This window comes from Bombina bombina, chromosome 4 (assembly GCF_027579735.1).
Source record: "Bombina bombina isolate aBomBom1 chromosome 4, aBomBom1.pri, whole genome shotgun sequence".
NCBI classification, from domain to species: domain Eukaryota; kingdom Metazoa; phylum Chordata; class Amphibia; order Anura; family Bombinatoridae; genus Bombina; species Bombina bombina.
The window spans coordinates 410,851,261-410,871,504 of record NC_069502.1 but is presented as its reverse complement, the minus strand read 5'-3'; the positions used below and the strand labels follow the sequence as shown (position 1 = coordinate 410,871,504).

At 37.8% G+C, this 20,244-nt stretch overlaps 1 protein-coding gene across 2 annotated transcripts in view; it reads right to left on the bottom strand.

Annotated features, from left to right (window-relative positions):
• LOC128656354 (leucine-rich repeat-containing protein 15) overlaps positions 1-18,443 on the bottom strand; it is a 39,241-nt gene extending 20,798 nt beyond the window's left edge. Inside the window, exons 1-2 of one of the 2 annotated variants that reach the window (XM_053710211.1) lie at positions 18,385-18,443; positions 12,829-12,980 (exon numbers count right to left, since the gene is read on the bottom strand). The gene's annotated coding sequence lies outside the window, so the exon portion shown is untranslated. Of the gene's footprint in view, positions 1-12,828; positions 13,246-18,384 lie in introns of those variants that run through there. The other variant, XM_053710210.1, reaches the window with a different exon arrangement.
• Between the last annotated feature and the right edge of the window lie 1,801 nt (positions 18,444-20,244).

Below are 20,244 nucleotides of genomic sequence, written 5' to 3'. Positions count from 1 at the left end.
CAAAACAAAATCAAATTGCACACTGACCACAGTCCAATCTTTCAAATACCTGGGTATGTTGTCTTTTGGCCTCCACATAGAAAAACTTGCATCTAAACTCTATCCAAAACTAAGTGCCCTGTACAGAAACAAATACTGCCTCAGCCGTACAGTAAAGGAAAAGATTGTACAGCAAATGCTGATGCCAATCATGGATTATGGAGATGTAGTATATGCACCTGCACCGCAAACTCACCTTAATAAACTAAATACACTGTATAACTCGTTCTGCCGCTTTGTGCTACAATGTAACTACAGAACCCACCATTGTGACATGCTAAAAGAACTAAACTGGCTGTCACTGGAATCCCGACTCACCCTCCATCTTTCCAGCCTTGTGTTTAAGAGCTTTTCTGGGATGCTCCCACCCTACCTGAGCAGTATGCTCTCCCCGGCTGTTCCCACCTCCCATAACCTCTTATCCAGTACCAGCACATTATTTAGTCTGCCTCCATACAAAAAGAAAGCAGCTCGATCCTCCTTTTCCTACAGAGCACCTCAATTATGGAACGACCTCCCGCACACTTTAAAACCTTCCCCAAGCCTAAAATCCTTTAAGAGATCCCTTTCTGCATATCTCAAAACAGAATGCACCTTTCATGGTTGATTATATATTTCCTACCTATTCTATGTTAAAGTTTGCAAATATTATGTATAAATATTGTTTTTGTATTTTATTGTACCCTATTGTATCAATCCAATGTTTTATGGACCCAGAACATACTTGAAAATGATAGAAATCTCAATGTATCCTTCCTGGTAAAATATTTTATAAATAAATAAATATGATACTTATCTTTCTGACATTGTGCCCAAAAGTGTCGTATTATTGCCTTAAGTTAATATGATATGACTGATTCTATTCATTGAGTCCCAGATTGTATATTATTTGATTTTTATCCCCATCACTGGGGATAACGGCATCACTATGGCTACCATGATGCCGTTACCTGATTGGTTCCAGGTGTCACGTGACTGTGACTTGTACCCAAGTGTATGATAAGGGTACTTCTGGATACACGCCGCGGCTGCTATGCAATGTCTAGTTGCAGTCCTGATGATCAGAGCATGGTTTAATCATAAGGAAGTGAGTCTATGTGTATAAATTTATGGCTTAGATGCCTAGTCATCCGAGGAGTTCTGATTACAGTGTAGATGACGTTTATATTTGTAGCATACATTTGGTTTCTATATCTTGTACATATCTGTGTTCCATGTTATTCTTTCCTCCTGTTTTAAATAGTCACTGTTTACTATGGATCACTGATTAATGATAGGCTCAGACAGCTGCTATTATATATCACATGAAGGTATTTTGTTTATTCTGTGATGTAGTGGTCTGGTCACCATGGCGACCGTTTGGCGGTCTTTTTGTCCCAAGTAGGGGGTGGGATTATGTTTAGAATTGCTATAAGTTTGTATCCTTTTGTACATTCTGTGTCTGAGGAAGGGGATACTTTGTTCCTGAAACGTCACTTTTTTCACAGTAAATATTTTACCTGATTGAAAGACCAGTGAGTGCAAGTTGTTTCTATCTGTTGTTATTGATTCCACTAGCACCCTGGCAGTTGTTGGATGGAGTGAGAGTGCACATCCCAGCTATACCTATATATATATACATTATATATATATACTGTATATATACATTTACACATATAAACACATTGATACACACATATATATATACAGTATATACACATAACAGCCCTTCTCAGTCAAATACCTTGTCATATACCATATCCCATAAATATAAATAAATATATATATTTCTATTCAAAACACAACGTATTAAAAATATTAAAATTCAATATAAATGTTTCAACATATTTAGCTGTAAAAGACACTAAAGTGTCTATATAAGTGTATATATGTATATTCATGTGCATATATATTTATTTACACATACTGTATATATACACACACACATACATGTATATATATATAACCCCTTAATGACCACAATGTACCCTGTATGTCACTGGTCGTTAAGGGTTTTTTCAGGACATAATAGCACAAGTCTAGCAAGAACACGCTATTAATGCCCTCCCTCCAGCTGGCTTTGTGTAATAGAGCAGTCTCCACGCTGGTGGCCAGACCGCGCTATAAAACAATAAAGTCCCAAAAAAAGGCCAGTGACATACAGGGTACGTTGCTGGTCCTTAAGGGGATATTATAGCCCTTCCCAGTCACTTACCTTGACATGTACCATATCCCTTTTAACCCTTACAAAACATTTTTATTATTATTTTTATGATTTTTTTTTCCATCAGAAATTGTGTGTGTATATATATATAGTGTGTTTGTGATGTTTTGTGCAACTTTGTTTTAAACCCTTACACCGAGATTACGAGTTTTGCGTTAACAGGGGTGCGTTGCTAATGAGCATTTTTTTTCACTTAAGGCAACGCTGGTATTACAGGTTTTTTTAAACCCGGCGTTAGCCGCAAAAAGGTGAGCGTAGAGCAAAATTTAGCTCCACATCTCACCTCAATACCAGCGTTGCTTACGGTAGCGGTGAGCTGGCTAAACGTGCTTGTGCACGATTTCCCCATAGGAATCAATGGGGCAGAATCGGCTGAAAAAAACCTAACGCCTGCAAAAAAGCAGCGGTCAGCTTCTAACGCAGCCCCGTTGATTTCTATGGGGAAATAAAAGTTATGTCTAACACCCTAACATGAACCCCAAGTCTAAACACCCCTAATCTTACACTTATTAACCCCTAATCTGCCGCCCCGACATCGCCGACACCTACATTATATTATTAACCCCTAATCTAGTGCTCCGGACACCGCCACCACCTACATTATCTCTATGAACCCCTAATCTGCTGCCCCCAACATCACCGACACCTACTTTTTATTTATTAACCCCTACTCTGCCGCCCCCAATGTCGCCGCCACCTTCCTACACTTATTAACCCCTAATCTGCCGCCCCCAACGTCGCCACCGCTACAATAAAGTTATTAACCCCTAAATCTAAGTCTAACACTAAGTCTAACCCCCCAAACTTAAATATAATTTAAAATAATCAAAATAATATTACTAGTATTAAATACATTATTCCTATTTAAAACTAAATACTTACCTATAAAATAAACCCTAAGCTAGCTACAATATAACTAATAGTTACAATGTAGCTATCTCAAGGTTTATTTTTATTTTACAGGCAACTTTGTATTTACTTTAACTAGGTAGAATAGTTATTAAATAGTTATTAACTATTTAATAGCTACCTAGTTAAAATAAGTACAAATTTACCTGTAAAATAAATCCTAACCTATGTTACAATTACACCTAACACTACACTATTATTAAATAAATTAACTAAATTACCTACAATTAATTGCAATTAAATTAAATAAACTAAAGTACGAAAAAAAAACACTAAATTACAGAAAAAATTAAAATAATTACAAGAATTTTAAACTAATTACACCTAATCTAATCCCCCTAAAAAATAAAAAGCCCCCCAAAATAATAAAAATCCCTACCCTATACTAAATTACAAATAGCCCTTAAAAGGGCCTTTTGCGGGGCATTGCCCCAAAGTAATAAGCTCTTTTACCTGTAAAAAAATACAATACCCCCCCAACATTAAAGCCCACTACCCACACACCCAACCCTACTCTAAAACCCACCCAATCGCCCCTTAATAAAACCTAACACTACCCCCTTGAAGATCACCCTACCGTGAGACATCTTCACTCAGCCGGGCACAAGTGGTCCTCCAGAGGGGCAGAAGTCTTCATCCAATCCGGGCAGAAGAAGACCTCCAGATGGGCAGAAGTCTTCATCCAGGCGGCATCTTCTATCTTCATCCATCTGGAGCGGAGCGGGTCCATCTTGAAGCCAGCCGACACGGAGCATCCATCCAGACCGACGACTACACGACGAATGACGGTTCCTTTAAATGATGTCATCCAAGATGGCGTCCCTTGAATTCCGATTGGCTGATAGGATTCTATCAGCCAATCGTAATTAAGGTAGGAAAAATCCTATTGGCTGATCCAATCAGCCAATATGATTGAGCTCACATTCTATTGGCTGATTGGAACAGGCAATAGAATGCGAGCTCAATCCTATTGGCTGATTGGATCAGCCAATAGGATTGAACTTCAATCCTATTGGCTGATTGCATCAGCCAATAGGATTTTTCCTACCTTAATTCCGATTGGCTGATAGAATGCTATCAGCCAATCGGAATTCAAGGGACGCCATCTTGGATGACGTCATTTAAAGGAACCGTCATTCGTCGTGTAGTGGTCAGTCTGGATGGATGCTCCGCGTTGACTGGCTTCAAGATGGACCCGCTCCGCTCCGGATGGATGAAGATAGAAGATGCCGCCTGGATAAAGACTTCTGCCCTTCTGGAGGTCCTCTTCTACCCGATCGGATGAAGACTTCTGCCCCTCTGGAGGACCACTTGTGCCCGGCTAGGTGAAGACGTCTCACGGTAGGGTGATCTTCAAGGGGGTAGTGTTAGGTTTTATTAAGGGGGATTGGGTGGGTTTTAGAGTAGGGTTAGGTGTGTGGGTGGTGGGTTTTAATGTTGGGGGGTATTGTATTTTTTTTACAGGTAAAAGAGCTGATTACTTTGGGGCAATGCCCCGCAAAAGGCCCTTTTAACGGCTATTTGTAATTTAGTATAGGGTAGGGATTTTTATTATTTTGGGGGGCTTTTTTATTTTATTAGGCGGATTAGATTAGGTGTAATTAGCTTAAAATTCTTGTAATTATTTTATTTTTTTCTGTAATTTATTGGGATTTTTTTTCGTACTTTAGTTTATTTAATTTAATTGTAATTAATTGTAGGTAATTTAGTTAATTTATATAAAGGGACAGTTCACCCAAAAACTTTCTCCCCTTTAAATTATTCCCAATTATCCTTTTTACATGCTAGAGTGTATTAAATTGGTTGCAAGTAGCTCCTTTACTCATATTTCAGCATTTGAAATAGCTGATTTAGCTTGTGGTTTCCCAACCTATACTGAAAGTTTTGATACTGGCGTATACGCTATTGACAAGCCTAAGTAAACACAGTCAGCAGAAGAGATTACACCCTCAGTGGGGGCATGATAGTTAAGTAATAAAATGATAATTTTCCATTGTTCTCTCTATGTAGTGAGCTTTGGTGTTCCAGACAAATATAAGATAAGGAAGCAAGTCTGTGTACATAAAAGTGATAACATAATGAGATCTGATATTACCTGAAGCTCAACCCATTGTAATAGGCTGTGGTTTCAAAGCACAAAACCAGCTACTTCAGATACACAAATAAACCTGAAAATGCAATTTCTCAAATATTTTATACCCTGCAGTTGGTATAACAAGTCATTTAAAATACATTTATGGAAAAACAATTTTACAGTGTACTGTCCCTTTAATGATAGTGTAGTGTTAGGTGTAATTGTAACTTAGGTTAGGATTTATTTTACAGGTAAATTTGTACTTATTTTAACTAGGTAGCTATTAAATAGTTAATAACTATTCTTTAAAATAAATACAAAGTTGCCTGTAAAATAAAAATAAATCCTAAAATAGCTACAAATGTAACTATTAGTTATATTGTAGCTAGCTTAGGGTTTATTTTATAGGTAAGTATTTAGTTTTAAATAGGAATAATTTAGTTAATGATAGTAATTTTATTTCGTTTTATTTAAATTATATTTAAGTTAGGGGGGTGTTAGGGTTAGGGTTAGACTTAGGTTTAGGGGTTAATAAATTTAATATAGTAGCGGCGACGTTGGGGTCGGCGGATTAGGGGTTAATAAATGTAGGTAGGTGTCGGCGATGTTAGGGACGGCAGATTAGGGGTTAATAAAATGTAACTAGTGTTTGCGAGGCGGGAGTGCGGCGGTTTAGGGGTTAATATATTTATTAAAGTGGCGGCGATGTCCGGTTGGCAGATTAGGGGTTAAAAAATGTATTTAAGTGTTTCCTATGTTGGGGGGGGGGCTCGGTTTAGGGGTTAATAGGTAGTTTATGGGTGTTAGTGTACTTTTTATCACTTTAGTTAAGAGCTTTATATTACGACTTTAGCCCATAAAACTCTTAACTACTGACTTTTAAATGCGGTAGGAGTCTTGACAGGAGAGGGTCTACTGCTCACTTCTTCCAAGACTCGTAATACCGGCATTAGGCAAGCCCCATTGAAAAGATAGGATACGCAATTTACGTAAGGGGATTTGCGGTAAGGTCGAGTCGCAGAACAAAAGTGAGCGGTGAGCCTGTACCTGCCAGACTCGTAATACCAGCGGGCGTTAAAAAGCAGCGTTGGGACCTCTCAATGCTGCTTTTAAAGGCTAACGCAAGACTCGTAATATAGCCGTTACACTTTACTGCAGGTCTGAATTTACGCTTAATAGTTTGAGTGCAATTTCTGTTTGCACTTGAGCGCAACCATTTACTTTCAACTTGTAATATGTGAGTTATTTAGGGGGTTGCATTATTGCTTATCGGCTATCGGGTCTAACATTAGTGCGCCACTTGTAATCTTGCCCAAGGTGTCTACTGTCCCTTTAAGCCTAGCACTGAACAAATATAACTTATTTTTGTTTTGAAAAAAAAATGACTAAAGAGATAAAAATACCATTCTCCTTCCCACCCAAAGACATATTTGGTTGAATTAGAATTTCTAGACTTAGCTGACGTGGCTGCTAGTAAAGCAAGATAATGCAAAACAAAACATAATTCTCACAGCTAAGATTATGTTCAGACAGCCGCTGTGCATTTTCAATATCTTGGATCTGAGGTTAGAATTAAGAATATGTGACTGCCAATCACATTGCAAAGTAATTCAATTCCTCTTTTCAGCAGCAAACATAGAGCTGCCAAGCACAGACTGCCCCCAGTTGGAATTCTGTCTGAGAAAGGCAGAGCTTCCTTTGCAAAATACTGCTGAATCTAGAAATCTCTGCTTTATTCTTTTTTCTTTTTTTTTAGCAAAAGTTTATATTACACTAAAAGCAGTATCAAGGTTTAACCATGTGATGAAGATTCATTTCACTTTAAAAGTCAGTGATGTAAAATAGCTTGCAATATTATTGCTGACAAATACATTAAACGTGTACGACTAAGTGTACATTTAGTTGAGTTGCACAACAATTTTTAAAACCAGAGGAAATATAATGCTAGAATTCACTTGGTTATACAGTCCCTAAAATTCAGGATTGCATGAACGTTCAATTTTTTACTGGGTATATTTTTACAAACAACTATAGAATAGTGCTGGACTGTGTTCCTTTGTGAAGACTCTGTGCGCTTAGTGAAAAGAACATTTTGAATTCTGGCTGCTACCTAATATCCTCGCCTGCCCTCCCATCCTAAGGGTCCAGTTACACGTACACTTCCTGACTGCTACTTTAAAAATCTTTTCAAGCAACAACTGTCAGCTGAACTAGTCTATGTTTCTCAAGGATATAACCAAAGGTGGACAAAAAAATAAAGACATAAAATATGCACTTTCTGGTCACATACTCAAGGCCAACCATAGCATGAACAATGAGCTGATTTAAACTGATATGGGTCAAATGAGACCTTCAGGCAATGAGGGATGAAGTAGTGATGGCATCAACTCAAAATAAGATATGAGGAGTGCTGAGAGCAGACAGAAAGGGGTAGAGTAGGAGCTCCTGTCCAGATGTAAGAAGAGAGGAGTGACTCACAGACACCAAAGAACAGGAAGAGGTGGTCAACTGTATCAAAGGCTGCATATACATAATGTATTAGCAGGGTGCTCTGGCTTTAGCATTGGCTATAAACAAATAATTTGTCCCCTTAGTCTCTTGAAATATTATGTATAGAAGACAGATTGCAAAGAGTTGAGAAGAGAATTTATTGAGGTAAGCACCTAAGCATGAGGCAATAAATGTTCATTAGATAATTTGTAAAGATTAGCACAGAGTAGCAGCTAAACTAGTAAAAACTATCAAAGACCTGTTCCTTTATGGCATTGGTCATACCAAGATGACTACCCCCAGAAAGAAATGGGTATATGGGCATAAGGTGGCGTGTTTTTCTGTGGTAGCCATCTTAAAAAGTCCACAACATTTGTAAACAAACAAACCTTTGGCTGTGCATATAAGAGATGCTAATGAGATCCAAAGATGAGAATGAGGGTAAAGTTTACAAAAGTATGTATTACTGGCACTACTGGTTGAAATCACCCCTATATATATTACAAATGCAAAGGGGGTCACCGCATAAGGAGGAGTAAATGACTGCTTTGTATGTTGCATGCAACCAATTGTGTAAGGCAAGAATTGGTGGGGTTTTGGAGTGGAGATGAGGGTCATTTAGTTCTGAGAAATACAAAAGGCAAATTTGAGCTACAATTGTTGGGTCTGGAGGTTTAGGGGGCAGCAGATTTTTCAATACCTAGGACAGCACAAAGGCTTAATACATCACTGGCCCCATTAATTTGTGTAATTTAAACATAATCCACATTCTCTACAACAATGTTCCCATTATTGCAGATGGGCATAAAAAGAAAACAAAAATATTAAAGTCTATGGGTACTGTGAGTAGACCAACAATTGACATGTTTTAAATCTGTAAAAATAGGTTTATTTTTTTTCTTTGAATGATACATTAAATTGTATCTAAAAGTGCACAATTATGATGAGCAACAACTATACCCTTCCTAAATTTAAAGTCAATCAGGAACTGCATAGAAATTTAGAATTTATTGTGTAAAACAAAGTGTAAGTGCAGAAGGGTAAAATAACCCCCCTTAAAACATTTCCTGGAGGTATTCCAGAAAAGAAAGGTGACGGGACCTCTGATGTTTCATTGGGGCCGGGTATGTCATTGGCGGGCCTTGTGTGTCATTGGCGAGTCACGTATGTTATGGGAGAGGCTGGTGGATTCTCAAAGTGTCATGGGAAAAGCATTGATGGTCCCTAGAAACAGGGACATTTGCCCTGGCCTGGGGAGCTGCTGATAGCAACAATACCACAGGATCCAGACGGTAAGGAGGTCATATCACCAAACCATGGGTATATTGCAAACAAGTATATAACATTACATTTGTGTAATGCTTCAGGCATTCTGTGTAAATGTGACCTAAATGGTGCTACTTTCTTGCTAATTTTAAGGAATAGTTTACATAAAATGTCTGCTAAATCGAAATCAGAATTAATGGGGCACAGGGAGTATAACGTCCCTTTAATAAACTCTATTGTTATTCATGCACTTGAGACAACTGATAAACCTCTGATTTCAGAATGTCATATTATTTTAGTGCAGGGGTTAAAACGTTGTACAATAAATACACATTCTAGTCCTAATCAAAATGTTAATATCCTTCCTAAAAAATGTCTTTACTAAACAGTTTATACAATACAAGATGCTGTCGCCAATCTGAGCGAACATGCAATTTATTATCCTGGTGCATGGAGCATATCTAGGTCAATACTGGCTAGAATGCCCCTTTTCATAGTGCTAAAATGCTTAAATACATTCTGATCTAGAGAAGAGACTCCAAATAGCGTGTCACATTATCTCATGTTAGTGAATTCATAGGTCTGAAACATTTTTGCCTCTCAAGAACATTTTGGAACCTTCTATATCCAGAATACACAGATGATCTCCTAATTTGTACATTTTCATGTAGTTCCAATACTGTTTATTCATTTTATTTTATGTATCCAAAAAATAACGTCAGTTTCATTGGATAGTGTCCTAGAAAGCTACATTTATCTCAACTGTAATATCTGAGCTTAAACAATACATCTGATTTATTGCTTAGAGAAGAAAAAAAACATATTTTGGAAATGTTATGTGTGGAGGAAACAGGATAATTGTTTTGCATTTACCTGCTTTTGTTCAGTATTATTTATTTATTTCAGTTGCAGTTTGGGAATAAAATAACATTACATTAAGCTGTCCTATTATGACCTCATTTGCTCCTACATGAACAGAATTACACATTGTCCTGGCAGCATTAGATTTTCCTGTTACATTTCCATTTTCTATTTTTAAAAGTAATAAAACCTTTAGTTTTAGTAATACCAAGAGGGGGGGGGGGGCAGCAAAATAAACATATCAGGATTTCAGGATTCAAGGTTAAATTGATATTTTGTGCTGCCATAGGCACTGTGAAATCTGCGGGCCCTAAACCCCTCACCCCATCAATTTTAGTTCATATTTGTCTAATATATTTTTCACAACCTCCAAGTCCAAAGAGAGCAGTGATGTATTCCCACTAGAGCTAGACAATCAAAACTAATGAATAAAATATCTAGAGAGTATAGGATTACGAAAGCATTATGCCATGGAACTACCCCTCAAAAGTCGCTGCCCCCAATACTGTTGCCATAATTATAGGCCTATTAAACCTAGGCCAAGTTCCATTGCTGCATTAAATTTAAATGCAATTCATTAATATATTGTGTTCTAATCCATTGTTTACCCTTTCAAAAGAGAGGCTATATTGCACCCAGGATGCAGACTTTCATGTCCTTGTTTTTTTCTTCTAAACCTAACTAAGCAATGCTGACCTAGCTGCCTAGCCAGGCCCCTCGATAATCTTGTTCTGTCAAAATTAAACTCTGCAAATTACTCTGTTCTCTTAATATCCTTGGTTGAAAAGCATACCTACATAAGGTCAGGAGTGTGCACGTGTTCTGAGCTCTATATGCCAGCAGTGTTTGTAACAATGCTTTTAACAAGGTTATAAATTGGTGAGCACTAGGGGAAAATACTTGAAGCAACAATGTATAACGCTGTTAATACAATTGGTCAAGACACTTGAACACATGTACCTAGGTATGCTCTTCAACAAAGTATACCAAGAGATGAGAACAAAGTAAATTTGCTAATAGAACTGGGAATTTGATTAAAATGAGATGCTCTATCTGCATCATGAAAGTTACATTTTGACTTTAAAGGGATATGAAACCCAAAACAATTATATTGTGATTCGGATAGAGAATATCATTTTTAATAAAAGTTTCCATTTTACTTCTTTTATCAAATTTGCTTTGTTCGCATGGTATTCTTTGTTGAAGAGATACCTAGGTAGGTGTTTGGAGCACTGGATGGCATGGAAATAGTGCTGCCCTCTAGTGCTCTTGCAAAGTGATAACATTCTTGCCAAACAGCTGCCATATAGTGCTCCAGACGTGCACACTCCTGAGCTTAAAGTGAATCTCAACTTTCATGATAAAGTGTCCGGTTTTTAAAAAAACTATTAAAAACAGGGGCACATTCATTCATGAAAGTTTACATTGCACCGGATTTTACAAATACTGACCTTCTTCTCCTGAAACACCAGATCGCCGATCCTATGCCTGCAGCTCCTCTGTACTTCGTCAGCAATGACGAAACCGACTCTCTCCAATCACGGCTTCCCCCCCAGGAGCGTTCATCTGGTGAGGCCACGCCGTGATTGGAGGAAGCCGGTTTCGTCATTGCTGTGTAAGTACAGCAGGAAGAAGCAGGTGGGGGAATTGGAGATCTGGCTTTTTAGAAGAAGGTATTTGTAAAATCCGGTGCAATGTAAATGTTCATGAATGAAAGTGCCCCTGTTTTTAATAGTTTTTTTTTTTTAAAAAACGGGCACTTTATCATAAAATTTGACATTCCCTTTAAGTCCCTGCTTTTCAACAAAAGATACCAAGAGAATAAAGAAAAATTGATAATAGACGTACAATAGAAAGTCATTAAGAATTAAATGCTTTATCTAAATCATGAAAGAAAAAGTTTGGGTTTCATATTCCTTTAATGTCATTTTAACCCCAAGGAGTTAATTATAGCCCTAGCAATAACCCCAAAATGAATATCCCTGCAGAAGCTTCAAACACTACTACTTCACAGAAAAAGTGGATTAGTAGATAAAGGGAATAACCTGCCAGTGGAAATAGTAATGAAAAATACAGTAACTTTGTCCATAATTACCCAGGATATGCATAAATCTACCAGATAAGGATCTATGTATAAGGTATTTCCAAGCAACAACCAGAACAGCACAGCATGTTAGGACCAGGAGTGATGTGTGCCAGGGTCAGTGTGATAAGGAATTATAGTGGTTGTAATTTTGTGACAGTCAGCAAAGTAGTGACCAGCATCTGATAAGTTACTTATTCATCATAATTAGATACACACCATTATTGTTTCAAATTAAAATGCAAAGAGTACCTATAAATATTCAGTCAGCTTTGGATTACTGTATTTAAAAGAAATATCTTAAAAAAGAATAAAATGTATATGATGGCAGATTAGGACAAGAAGACACATCAGTTCTGGCCATGTATCAGTCTGAAGTGAATACTTTATTACTTCTCAGGGTAGCCTTATGTATATCCCAAGCATTCTTCAATTCCTCCTCAGTCCTCACCATCTCTAATGGTTGTCTCTTCTAGAAATCAACAACTATTTCTGTAATGGAGTTCTTCTGAAAATTAGTCCTGAACCTATTATCTACCCAAACTGATACCATGACCCTTGTTCTTGTGTTTATTTTTTATGGGGGGAAAAAACACCCTCAGCTTTATTATATCATTTGATATATCATCTCTTTATACCTCTAAAATAAACATATTTTATATAAAAATACATAAAGAAAATAATTATCTTCTCATAAGTTTAGTACAGTTTAGTAGCCCTCATTTTAACAGTTTCTAGTCTATATATATATCAATTAATATACAAATAATGAAAAATATTAATATAATGCTGTTTTGGTATTTAATGAAAGTTACCACATTTCAAATGTAAAATTTCTAAGAAAAAAATATTTCATCTAAATTATCCTGAGCCCTGAAATTCCACACAAAAAAGTTTACTTACTTTGTCAGTTTGGTCCAGTGATGCTGAAATTGTATAGCTCTGTGTTGCAGCTGCAGACTAGAGTGGGTTTACTTCCCCTCCTTTATTTAAGTCTGGTTAGATCAATGAATCAGCAAAGGGGATGTGTCAATAAGTTGAAACCCCATCCACCTCTGCCCTGGGGAAAATACAGACAGATATTTACACTGGTCAGTTCTCAGCTGTATGAAAGCACAACTGCTGTGGAATTCAGATTTGATGATTAATTTAAAAATCCCAGAGAAAAATAGGTGCTTGTGTTACCCAGCTTATAACTAATGAGGGGACAATGACTTGTTTCAACACTGCCTATTTCTGCAATCTCTCCTTCTGGAAAGTATGAGCAGTTAAAGCAATGTGTTAGTTTGACCATAAAGGAGGCTGGACAGATTACAGTTAGGATGCAGACCATCCTATATGTAAAACTTTACTGTTCATAGAATACCTTGCGTTCATATGCTGATCCTCCCACATCACTGACTGGCTTACTAGAAATGCCAGAGGGTTTTTTTTCCAGCTTTTTCTTAAAACAAACAGATGTAATATTACTCTAGTTTCCTCCTTGTAGTGAAAGTAAAATGATCAGTATGATAACCAAAAAGCCATCAAAGCAGAAACCTCACATGCTTAGGGGAGTACATGCCCAGTTATTACAAAATGTGTAAACTACAAAACATAACCCATCTAAGTTAACAAATAAATCACAGACACAAGTTCTCTGGGAGAGAAAACCATTTTGGTTACATTTATTAAATCGCCATAAAAACATGAGACATAATAACAGTAGATAAGGAGCAGCAATCAGGCCCTAAAACTATAGGTAATATTAATGTAATAAGATGTTCAGTGGTCCAGACATGTTGACACCAAGTGGGACCTGGATTCTAAGCCCTTGAACAAAGGCAACAACATTTGGAGCTTTTTAGGTAACCACGGAACCAAGGAAAGACCCCCCCCCCAGGCCTAGTTGTGAAGGTGTCACTCCCCTTGTCTATGAGAATTACTCTATCCCCTCTCTGCCTGCTGTCTATGTCACAACCATTTGCCAATTAAATTCTGACCCACTACTCTCGCTATCACCCATAACAAATCAAATAGGGACTCTAACAAACTGGAGAAACACTCTCTTAATATTAGCCACTCTTTTAAATCTAAGTCATAGTCAGTTAAATGGATGCCATCAGGGTGGTACAGTGTTTGTTACTTGCTGTAATGTTTTCATGTCAAACAACAAAGCCACCTAGCTCCCAGAAATTTTGGCCATCTCTCTATTCACCTTTTTCCTCATACTAGAGGGTGCCTTATAACATACCATGTGTCTCTATCTGTGCCAAGTAACAACATTAGAATATTCCACATGCACCCCTGGCAACCAAGCACACAACCACCTTAGGTCAGCCTACTTACACTTGATAAGAGCCAAAGTGGTCATTAACCCTAGGAAAATTACAATCACTCATGGTAATCCCCACTTGAGAGAAGTGACTTGCAGCAAACTGTCAGTTCATGCCAACACAGACCCCTGTGGCCTAGCCCCCACATTGCAAGTCTGGATGCTGGAAATCCCAATTGGCCTCCCTTGGGAAATGCTAGGACCCTGATGGATGCCCAGTGGAAAATATGGGTGCCCAATTTTCACCTCCGTAACTGGACCTTTTACTGCAAACAGAAATTAGGACCGTCAACATGGCCAACAGAGAACTCAAACACTAAACCATAACATCTTAAACTAGTAATTCAAGTCTGACAGAGACCTCCTCATTGTGCCCAAGTGGCCTAAAGTTAGACCTACACCTTTGAGGTCTCCAACAGCCAGCAAACAGCCCAGGACCGCTACACTTGACGCAGCCCCAACCCTAAACAAATGAGGGGCTATTCTAGCAGGGTCCAGACCAGCCATAATGGCCGCTCATACCAGAACTCTGCCAAATTGAAATCACATTAATGCAGAAACATTGCTTGCAGTGAGGCCTGAAATGAGCAAAAATTTTAGACCAATGCCCATGTACACACTGTTGACCCAACTCTATGAATCAGCATAAGCAAAGTACCCCTGTCATCCTGATCCATCTTTGACCTTGGAATGTAAAGGAGCACAGCTCCAACTGTCAGCCTTGCATTCTCAGCTTGCACCTAACAACCCCTCTCCAGCCAGGAGGAGGGAACCAACTCACTCAATATGAAACCTCCATAAAACACTAAAGCAAAAGGTGCCAGGAACAAAACAGCCTCAGACTGAAAGAAATGCATCAATAAGCCCAACCAAATTTTCAACAGTTACATCTACGGACGTCACATTGCTCCTAATCATTGACTATTTGTTTCACCAAAAAATCCCCAAGGCAGCTCCAAAAACTTGAAAAACTCACTCAAAAACAATAAAGCCTTGGACCATTCCTAAGACATATTCATCTTTCTCAAATGCATGAGCAAATCCATTAACACAACCTGATTTGCACCACTCACTTTGCCTTGACAGAAGCTTTCCCACTAACCTCAGTGCCTGACATATGTCGCCCATGGTGCAGGAGCTAGTGATGCTCGCATGAGGGAGAAAATTGGTCCACACTAACCACCATTTGCCAAAGAATAGAGGGACATAACCACCCATTCACAGCTGCTTTTGAGGCTTCCAACGTAAATTGATTCAGCTGGAACATAGACAGGGCATCAGCTATCAAATTGTGAATACCATGTACATGCTGAGCCTTCAAGTTAATATTGAAGTACAGGCACCTGAGGACCACATTACAACCATGGATGAGGCAGATAACCGATTAACAGTGCACCCTACAACTCAACACCAACACAACTGTAAACAGTTCCAGCAAGTATAAATTGTGGGTTAAGCCCACCTTAGACCAACTAGATGACCACATCTTCATACTAAATTTGCCATCTAAATAAGCTCAATAGTCAAAAGCTCTTGCTGCTTCGTGAACAAATGCTGATTCAAACAGCTGATTCAAGAGAGGCCACTTGCACCAAATGCACATTCCATTGAACTTGCACAAAAAACACTCTAATGTCCTCCACCATGTCCCCAGTCACTCTAACAACACTGTCTCTATCAACATCTCCTCTCAAAAGCTCCTTCAGCCACCTGTTGAATACATGGCCAATGGGAATCACTAACCCCACAAAATTGACCAACCCCAGCAGAGAATGCAGATCATGAATCTGTAACCCTTTCATGGAGGCAGCCATTCTAACCGCTTCAATAATCTTGTTGAACATTTTTCTGTAAAGTTATATATAATTTGTGGTTTCTGTGTTTCAGGCAGGATGCTTTGTGTCTATACTGGACTTTTAAAGTAATTTACTTTTTAATAGTGGGATTCCATTTTGTTCCACTAGAATATATCCAGTTATGTTTAGGCTCTTTAGGCAAGTGTTTTATTATGTTTTTCTGGTGCACTGTGTACACTTAAAGATTAGGTATTATCCTTAATCTATATTAAAAAAAACAGACTCACATTTATTTAACTTTTATTTGATCTCTTCCCTTATCCCTAGGTTTTAGCCCTTTAAGTGGGAGCATAACTTCCTCCTTTTCTAATTGTATAATTTAGATGTTTATAACCAGGAGGTAGTTTGTTTTTCTCGTCAATAGAAGGAGTCGGGTTATGTACTAATAGGTTAAAGGGATATGAAACCCCCAAAAAATAGTTTGTGATTCAAACAGAGCATGCCATTTTAAAGGTTTCCTATTTACTTTTATTATCAAATTTGCTTAGGTCCCATGATATTCTGTGTTGAAGAGATCCCTAGGTAAGCATATTGGACACTACAGGGAAATAGTGCTGCTATCTCTTGCAAACTTATAAAATTCTTGCAAAACTGCTGCTATATAGTGCTCCAGAAATTTGCCTGATTTTCAACAAAAGATACCAAGAAAATAAAGAAAAATTAATAGAAGTAAATTAGAAAGCTGTTTAAAATGTCATGCTCTATCTGAATCATGAAAGATTGTAGGGGTTTTATATCCCTTTAATTAGTGCAGGAGACTATTATTTCTTCTTAAAAACACTGAAAAGGATCAGCCATCTGACATAGGGCTAGCTCCTTAGCCAGCTTGTCCCAGACTACAGAATCCAGAAACCCAGCTCTAAACTGAAACTATAAACCCCTACGGCAAACCCTGTAGCAGCAACCCCCACTACATTTTCAGTCAGTGGCCCCAAAATCCAGAAATGCATTGCCCACAATCTTCCTTCTGAAGGCCATGTCATACTTTGCCAAGCCCCATCCTGTATACATCATTTGTATCTATATGCTTAAGAACGGCAAGGGCTTGTGGCAGGACACCAACACCCAAAAACACAGCTGCCAATCCTCAAACATAACGAATCTCTTGAACTTATTCTGGCCAGTCCCATCATCAGCCATCTCCTTCTGCCGGTATACTGGGAATTTAAAGATGTTCAAATACTTCCCATCATGTATCACCTTGAACAGTTACCTTCCTTGCCAGTATTTACAACATTGTTGCCCCTCCCCCCACTGTCCAGCTAGCACCTGCACAAATCTGCCCAGCAATGCTAACGGGATCTCTCCCACATGTTGTCTTTGGCACCCAATAAGCATTTTAATCATTTTTTCTGCCCTCTTCTAATCTGATCTGTTTATGCGTTATACATGATTATAGATAGATAGAGTAAAAGATTAAAAGGGCATGAAGCTTAATATTTGGTTCCCTAAAAAATAATGAATAGTGAAAAAAAAAGTTTGCAGTGCACTTTAATTATTTATTCTGTCTACATTTTATTTGATTTAAATCTGAGAATTGTAAAAGTTTTCCTCTCAGAGAGGCTGGAATGTGTTATGTGAAATACAGAACCTTGATCCTACTACATTATGCGCAGTTATTGCTTGATCAGTGCAGAAACTCATTTACGTTTGTCCCTATAGCCACAGAAAGGAATACAAGATAAACACTTAAAGGGATATGAAACCCACATTTTTTCTTTCATGATTTAGATAGAACATGTGAATTTAAACAACTTACTAATTTACTTCTATTATCAATTTTTCTTAGTTCTTTTAGTACCATTTGTTGAAAAGCAGGGACATAAGCTCAGGAGCCTGCCCATGTCAGGAGCACTATATGGCAGCAGTTTTACAAGAATGTTTCCATTTGCAAGAGCACTAGATGGCAGCACTATTTCCTGCCAGGAAGTGTTCCAGACACCTACCTAAGTCTCTCTTGAACAAAGAATACCATGGGAAAGAAGCAAATTAGATAATAGAAGTAAATTGGACATCTTTTAATAATCTTATGGTCTGTCTGAATTATTAAAAAAAAATTGGGTTTCATATTCCTTTAAAATTTATTACAATAGATGTGTGACTGGACTGGAAAACAATGTAAAGTTGGTTAACACAGTGACAGTTTTAAATGCTTCTAAAGATTTATTTCACATGCAGATCTTTTGCAGTACAGAGCTTAATTTACTAAACATAGATCGGAACATGAAAGTCCCTTTAAGCCTGCCACCCTTTAATTCATCTCAATTTCTCTCTCTGGCATTTACTCACACAATCTTTAGTACAGCCTGTGACTGACTGCTGCCACAAATCCACATTTCATTTTCCGGCTTTTTCTGAAGACGTATTTGCCTTGTGATTTGAGAATAAATTATTTTCTTTTTGTTGTCTAACAACTTTACAACATGCAAAAAAATATGATCTTTCAAATACATTAGTAGAAATAAAGATGTTCCCATATGATGGGCATTTCCTGTTTTGTTATAAATGCATTGGGTATTTCAGTCAAGTAGTACTTCCTTACAATTTTCTATTATTGTCTGTTTATTTCACAAGAAGACAATGCAGACATAGATGCAGTAGTATTGCTTTGATCTTCAGCATGTTGACTTTTAAAGGGTGGTCCTAAGCATAAAATCTACTTTAAAACCAGTTAATAAAAATGAGTTTCTCTGGGACACAATCTGGAACAAATAAGCGCACATCTGGATTAATAAAGACATATAAATAGCACAAGTAAAAATGCCTATTCTGCAAAAAAAACATTAACTAGTTCCAGGGCTTACTGTTCAGCAGACTGCTGAATAAAAGAAAAGTTATTTGCTTAACATTTAAAGTGACTTTACTGTTTGCTTTAAATAAATAATTCTGGAGTGTTGTTGTTAAGAACGTGGCTTTATTACATCTTTAAACGTGTCTAGTGTTTTATGAAGCTTCTGGTTTCTTGGTCAGTGTATTGTGGGTATTGGAACCTTGCATTAGACTTATCACAACTCTGACAAGTTATTGACAATAATGACAAGTTAAAAAGGCACCAAAACCCTCAACTTTTTTAGCTCTTTATTTAACATGCTTAGCTTAAATGATCAGTTTCTGTCCCAGTCTGGGTCCTGATTTTGCACTGTATAATCTAGATTTAACCCCTGTTGCTGCATCGCTTTCTGCACCTGCCACCCCTAGCCTCAGAAACTGCAGGAAAGCAGACGGCCATGGCTCTGAGGCTCACTAAAAATAGGTCTGAGATAGAAACTGAACATTTTAGCATTTTGTGAAAATGAAGGGTTATTTAGTGTTACTTTAATTCTCTATTGTTGGAAAAGATTCACATATATTGAACATGATCCTTAAAGGGACAGTTCACTGTAAAAAAAAATCCCTGAGTGTGCTCCTCATGCCTTGTTATACCAGCTACAGCGTATAAAATTACTCTTTGAAACCACAGCCCATCAAAATAGGCTTGGCTTGATGACCGATCAGATCTTGTTTTCTTATCACTTGAATGCTTCCCTTTCTTATCTCTGTCTCTGTACAATACTTAGAAAGAGCAATAAAAATGTACATTTTAGAGCTTTATCTCTTCCACCTCCCACGGTGAGTGTATTTCCTTCTGCTGGCTGTGTTTACATTCACCTAGATAACGAGTTGTGCATTAGGGTTAAAAAGCAGCGTTAAGAGGTCCAAACGCTGCTTTTCAACGCCCGTTGCTATTACAAGTCTTGCAGGTACAGGTGTACCGCTCACTTTTTCGGCCAGACTTGGAAATACCGCAAATCCACTTACGTAAATTGCGTATCCTATTTTTTCAATGGGACTTGCATAGCACCGGTATTACGAGTCTGACAAAAAGTGAGCGGTAGACCCTCTCCTGTCAAGACTGGTACCGCATTTTAAAGTCAGTAGTTAAGAGTTTTACACTACAACGCCGTAGCATAAAACTCTTAACTAAAGTGCTAAAAAGTACACTAACACCCATAAACTACCTATTAACCCCCAAACCAAGGCCCTCCCACAATGCAAACAATATAATAAAAATTTTAACCCCTAATCTGCCGAACCGGACATCGCCACCACTATAATAAATATATTAACCCCTAAACCGACGCACTCCCGCCTCGCAAACATTAGTTAAAT